Genomic DNA, 7330 nt, shown 5'->3' with positions numbered 1-7330 from the left:
TCCATGCAGGGCTTCAAACTCACTCAATAGCTTCAGTCACACAGTCTTCAACTTGAAATACTGTGAAATACAGTCCTTGGGGGTCTCTAGTGCACTTCCCGAGGCGAGCACTTCTACGGTTCACGGGCGTTGATGGTTTTTCCAGGTTTTCAGACAGCGGGCCAGACAAGGACTCTTCTGAAGTTCTTCTCTGGGTTTATACACTCTGTGCTGAGCAAGCAGCAGGGCTGCTGGGCCCCCGCCAGCCTGTGTGTTCTCAATAAACCCGCTGGGCAAATGTTTGTGTATGTTTGTGCATATTTATGTGTGTGTGTGTGTGTGTGTGTGTGTGTGTGTGTGTGTGTGTGTGTGTGTGTGTGTGTGTGTGTGTGTGTGTGTGTGTGTGTGTGTGCGTGTGCGTGTGTGTGTGCATGTGCGTGTGGGTGTGGGTGCCTCTGCTCGCTAAGGAGACAGAAAGTAATTATGTGAGAATTGAGCAAGTATGTATGGGTTAAACAACCTCAACTATTGTGTGCATTCGCTCATATATCACATTGACTAAGGATGTTTTACTGTAAGGCAATCATGTAATTGTATGCATGCTCAACAAAACCACAGTGATGGGTTCTGAGGTGAATGGAAAGTACCACAATCTTCGGTCAGTAAGAAAGAAGAATGCAAGCTCATATGCCAGCTTTTACACATGCGCACGCACACACGCACGCGCACGCGCACGCACACACACACACACACACACACACACACACACACACACACACACACACACACACACACACACACACACACACATTATCCAATTCAGGTTAAATGTACAGTTTGATTAATGATCGTTATTCTCACAGGGACAGTTTAGGCATATTCATCCGGTACTTCCCCATTACCGAGGTCACTTTACACACGCACAACCCTTTTGTCAAATCATTCCACAAGCTATGATGTCATAGAGCCTCACATCGCTTGATTGGCTGTGGAATGCTGTGGTTTTAAGGACCTAGAGGCACCCAACTCCAACTTCTAACTCTGGGCCATCTGGACCAACCAATCATAACAGAGTCATTCTGAGAAATGATGACTCATGGGCTGATGCTGTTGGTGCAAACACAAACAATCAAAGCTATTCTTTGATTGATATTTAAAAAATGATATACAATGCAATGAACAAATTAAACACAGTATAATGTGCTTCAACAGAGTCACAACCTTGTTATATTATTGTACCAAAACAGTAGGCTTTACAATTATACTGTTCCTGTACATATAAATAATTCCAATGTGACAAAAAAGAGAGTAAAGAGTCAACGTTATTCAGAAATATCTTCTTTCATTATGTATGTGTGTGTGTGTGTGTGTGTGTGTGTGTGTGTGTGTGTGTGTGTGTGTGTGTGTGTGTGTGTGTGTGTGTGTGTGTGTGTGTGTGTGTGTGTGTGTGTGTGTGTGTGTGTGTGTGTGTGTGTGTGTGTGTGTGTGTGTGTGTGTGTGTGCGTAAGAGAGAGAGAGAGAGGGGGAGAGAGACAGAAATTGTGTGTACAGTATGTGCATGCATCTGGTGTATGTGTTGTTCAATGTTTGTCATCATATGACCACCCTTCAGTCACCCATGTGACCCCACATGACTGCAGAGGCAAGGGATTGAAAGAGACCTAAGTGGGCCGTACAAAGGGGTCAGACACAGTGGTGGAAAAAGTACTCCATTTTTTTACTTAAGTAAAAGTATCAATACCGCAATGTAGAAATACTCTGTTACAAGTGAAAGTCTGGTATTCAAAATGTACTTGAGTAAAAGTACAAAAGTATTGGCATGAAAATGTACTTAAAGTACCAAAAGTAAAAGTACTCATTATGCAGAATGTCACATTTCAAGCTTGTAGATCGGCTATTTTCAAATGGCCGAAATGTATATAGGGCTTCTGTGGTTAATTTATGTTTTGTAATAATAATCAAAATCTACAAAGTAACTAGTAACTAAAGATTTCAAATAATTGTAGTGGAGTAAAAGTACAAAATTTCCCTCTGAGAGGTAGTGGAGTACAAGTAAAAGTATTGGAAATTGGTAATACTCAAGTAAAGAACAAATACCTCAAAATTGTACTTAAGTACAGTACTTGAGTAAATGTTCTACTTTCCACCACTGGGTCAGACCACAGTGTGAATTGTACCGCAGAAGCAAAGACCTGCTCTCATAGCTTTACTGCTGTTGACATGCGAAGGATGAACACTAGGGCAGGGGTCTTCAACAGAGGGTCCAGCACCCCTAGGGGGTCCTCAGAGTTACTACAGGGGGTCCGACAAATCTTGGTGTGATAGGAACTTTTTTTGAAATTATTATCATGAACCACTTAAACAGCATAGCATCCCTATTCTGAGGTGGACCATTTGCCAAAAATAGCAGATCTGTAAGCTCACTACGCATCGCTTGCAGATCGGTTATTTTTGGCAAAGAGGTTTGGTGTAGAGGGGAGAAAGAGCAGACCAAGTACAGAGCCAAAGGTTACTAAGTATTGAGGGTTTACATGAAAAAAAAACATGAATTTAAACAACACTGATGACAGTGTCTATGAAAAAGTTTAATCCACAAGTTATGTAGTGGGGGTCCCTGCTTTATCTCTCTCACAGCTAAGGGGTCCTTGGCCTGAAAAAACATTGAGGACCCCTGCACTAGGGAATGTAAATCCATTGGAGCCTGGGTGTTTGTGTATGTGTGCATGTGTGCGTGTGCACGTGCATGTGTGTCCGTGCATGTGTCTGCATGTATCTACAAAACACATACAGTACTTCCTCGAAGACTTTTAGGCTATGTAGGATATCCTTCATCCAACATGTAAGTGGTGATTCTGGGACCTAATTTGAATGATACTTGTTATTCTTGTCATGGACCAAAAAGTTGAAAGATTACGTTTTGACACCCATCATGTTTTATAATAATAATAATGAATAATAGTAACCTGCTAACCTCCACCATATAGGATTGCAAGAGGTATGTCCAATCTTGTCTTTATATGTACAATACTCTCCTACTCTATATTCATGATGAACTGGAGGAAAACGTGTCACATGTGTGTACAGTACAGCAGGAGCCAGGTCAATAGAGTAGCAACCCAACCCGGGGTGTGCCAATGTGACTGAGAAGGACTTCCCTGCATTCCTCAGGTCACTTACACACACCTAACCATTTCACGTGTATTGTGAAAAGGCCAGTCCACAGTCCACACCAATGATTCTCAACGCAGCTACCGTAGTTGCTACTTGCAACATCTATGGCTATGTTATATCCTTTGTCACATGTTTTGGGGGGACACTTTTATTTGCAACACCTGCAATAAAACACGGAATGTCTCTTCTGCCAATCTGGCAGAATATATCTTCAATATGTTTTGGTTAAAAAGTTTAAGTTCTACATTCCGATAGTAATCATTGCGATAGGGCAGGGGTCTTCAATGTTTTTCAGGCCAAGGACCCCTTAGCTGAGAGACAGATGAAACACCAACCCCCACTACATATTGAATAAAATTGTGTTGCAGATTCAACTTTTTCATAGATTTCAGATAGCTTCATAGACTTGTTTGACAGCACTGCCATCAGTGTTGGGTAAATAAATGTCTATTTTTGATTTATTTGTTTACACATCTTTCTAATATGTTCATGTGTATTTTCAGACCTTTAACCACTTAAACCCTCAATACTTAGTAAACTTGATGGATGGCTCTTTACTTGGTCTGCTCTTTTTACACCAAAGTTCAAACCTCTTTGCTGAAAATAGCCGATCTACAAGCTCACGATGCCTGCTACTTTTTGGCTAAAGTTCTGCTCAGAATAGGGATGTTAGGGTTCAAGTCCATTAATGTAAGAATAAAAAGAGTTTCTATCACATAAAGATTTGGCGGGCCCCCTGTAGTAAGTAACTCTGAGGACACCCTATAGTGGTCCCGCCCCGGACCCCCTGTTGAAGACCTCTGCTGCTCTGGTGTCCCACAAGGAAGTATACTAGGACCTTTACTGTTCCTGATATATGTGAATGACATGTCATCGGCCTGCGACTGCAAGCTGTTCCTGTTCGCAGATGACTCGGCCCTGCTAGTCTCGGACAGGGACAGGCTGCAGGTTGAGAAAACTCTCAGCTCCGAACTCAACAAGATTTGCATCTGGCAAACTTTCATTACACCTGGGTAAAACTGAATCCATCCTCTTTGGGTCCAGTCCTAACCTTAGCAAGGCAGAGAGTTTCACGATCAAAGTGGGTGATGATGTCATCAAAAGAAAGGATGAAATTACCTACCTGGGCTCCATCTTGGAGGCAAACCTCTCTGGTAACAAAAACGCCGAAAAAGTGATCAAAAATGTCAACCGAACAACACGCTATTTGTGGAGGATTGATCGCCTAGTCAGTAAGAATACTCTGAAGATTCTTGCAGGGGCCCTCATTCAAGGTCATTATGATTATGCATGCACTTCATGGTATCACAACACCTCCAAGGCCTTAAAAACAAGGCTCCAAACATCCCAAAACAAACTTGTAAGGCTACTTCTTGGCCTCAATCACAGAACCCATCTAACCCCTGCTCATTTTGCTAGGATTGGATGGCTTAGGGTCGAGGACAGAGTACAGCAACTTGCTATGGGCCTGGTCTTCAAGATACACCACAACATTGGGATCCCCCTGTATTTGTCAAAATACTTCCAAAATGTTAATGAAGTCCATGATCATAACACCAGAGGCAGCTCCACTGATCATGTTCAACCCAAATTTGGCTCAACTAAGGGTATGAACTCGTTCTCATGCTATTCATCAAAAATGTGGAATGCCCTACCAAAAGGAGTAAAGGAGTGTAAAACCCTACTCACTTTCAAAACTGCCCTAAAGATACACCTTCAGGAGACTGCAATTCGAAAATGGCCCCTGTCTAAGTCTTAACCTACCCCCCCCCCCCCCTCCTTCATTTTCCTCTTTTGTATATATATATATATTTTTTTTCTCTCGTCATACCAGTAACCTGAAAGCTGATTGTATGACATTCTGTATAGTAGTGTGTATATCTGCCTGCCTCTTATATTTCATCATGATTTGTGTGCATGGGGTTCTCATCTTAAACAAGCGTAATGCTTAATGAGGGTTTCCAGTTTAGTAGACCTTGTATTGTGAATTTGTACTTCCATGTACTGTTATGTACTGTCATGTACTATTCTCATGTCTTTCTAAATAAACTACATCAATCAATCAATCAATGCTAAAGAGTGTTTGTTCAACAGGGGTCTCTCCAGTCTCCATCTCTCCAGCTCTTTAATAAACGTAAAATAAATGTTCAGGTGGGTTGCCAATTTGAGCCAAACAGTAGCCTAGAGAGTAGGCCTACCCATTAATCAGCTTCGTCCCGTCCCACATTTTGTCTGCTTACTTCTTTGTTTCATCACATCCAATTTCCAGTGGTGGAAAGTAACTAAGTAAATTAAGTACTTAAGTATAATTTCGAGGTATTTTTACTTTACTGGAGTATTTCCAATTTTCTATACTACTCCACTACATCTCGGATCCAAATATTGTACTTTTACTCCACTACATTTATTTTAAAACTTTAGCTACTGGTATACTTTGTAGATTTTGATTATTATTACAAAACACACTAACCACTTCAGCCCTATATATATTTCGGCTATTTTCAAAAGATTTTTTAATACATTTTTAACCTGTGAATTGGGACATTCTGCGTAAGTACTTTCTACTTTTGTACTTTAAGTACATTTTGATACCAATACTTTTGTACTTTTACTCAAGTAGCCTACATTTTTAATTCCAGACTTTTACTTACAGAGTATTTCTGCATTGCAGTAAAACAAAATGAGTACTTTTTCCAGTACTGACAATTTCACTTGTGGACCAATGGACTTCCATGGGTATGAGTTCTCTCTCCAGATTGGAGAAAAAAATTGTATCCGACCTGAAAAATGCATTTTCTGTTTTCTGAAGTTCTGGAGAGACAGGGGGACTCCTGTTACTGAACAAACATAGCAATATCCTAATAAAGAGTTATTTAAGTCTTATTCGAACAAAAACATATCACATACTACAGCTTTAACTGCATGCAGCTTTTAAAACGTAATCGATTTTTCAAGGCACAACACTGACGCCTTCTGGTGGGGATTTTCCAGTGGTGGAAGAAGTACTCACATGTTTTACTTAAAAGTATCAATAAATGTAGAAATACTCTGTTCGTACAAGTAAAAGTTCGGTATTCAAAATGTACTTGAGTAAAAGTACAAAAGTATTGGCTTCAACCTAAACATTGTGAGTACCTTTTCCACCACTGATCAATTTCGTGACTGGCCTTGTCTGGCCCGAAGTTACACTATTTCATTTTCTGCTGTGGTTAAAAAGACCTGCCACAGATGACGACACCCTTTCAGTGTGACAAAAGAAAATAAGTAAGCCCATAGTACAGTTGCAAACAAAATACATTTATTTTCTTGAATTATTTGATGACTAGGGCGTTTTTTTTTCCTCATGAAAACAAACATGACATCGTCACACCCCCCCGAGGATCCACGTGTTTCTCTGCCGCAGCGGTCACATGACAGGCCCGTAGTGTCTATTTCCCATAGCCTGGATGGATGGTCGCGCTGTGATTGGATTAGTTGTTGGTTGTTACGGTGACAGAGGTAGCCTGATTGTTTCCCGTCTTTTCTCTGGGAAATCTTTAATAAGAGGTAGCAATGTTAACTCTAGGTTAATTCAGCTGTGATTGTGGATTGATGGTTTCATGCAGTGGTTCACAAACTTTTTCATGTCAAGGACCCCCAAAATGATATGTATTTGGCTGCGGAACCCTAGCCCTAGAATGTCTGTGATCTTACATACATTTCAAGTATTCCAAATACACAGTCATAGATCTCTCTCGGTCCCCCACTGTGTAGTGCCCATCTGCGCGGCCATAAAAGTGCTCTAAACTCCGTCTGTACTCACCCAATAATTAATTCCTAAGACGTGGAGTCATATTTTGTCCTCTAGTTTCATATCCATGTGAAAGTTCTGCCAGAAAACGTGTGTTTAGTCAAATATCTCCACTTTTTCACGAGCTGCACACGGACGAGTTCTGTGCGACGCGAGGGGCCAGGAATGATTGCAGCACTGAATATACGTAACTTCCATAAGGACGCACAAATGTTTGGGACACACAATTGACAGGTGCTTGTGATTGGTGCGGGGTAATGAATCATCACCTGCCAATTGTGTCCCCCAAACATTTGTGCGTCCTTATGGAAGTTATGTATATTCAGTGCTGCAATCATTCCTGGCCCCTCGCGTCGCACAGAACTCGTCCGTGTGCAGCTCGTGAATAAG

This window comes from Gymnoscopelus braueri, assembly GCF_963280865.1.
Source record: "Gymnoscopelus braueri genome assembly, chromosome: 11".
NCBI lineage: Eukaryota > Metazoa > Chordata > Actinopteri > Myctophiformes > Myctophidae > Gymnoscopelus > Gymnoscopelus braueri.
The sequence above is the reverse complement of the archived record's forward strand: the minus strand, read 5'-3'. Positions refer to the sequence as shown.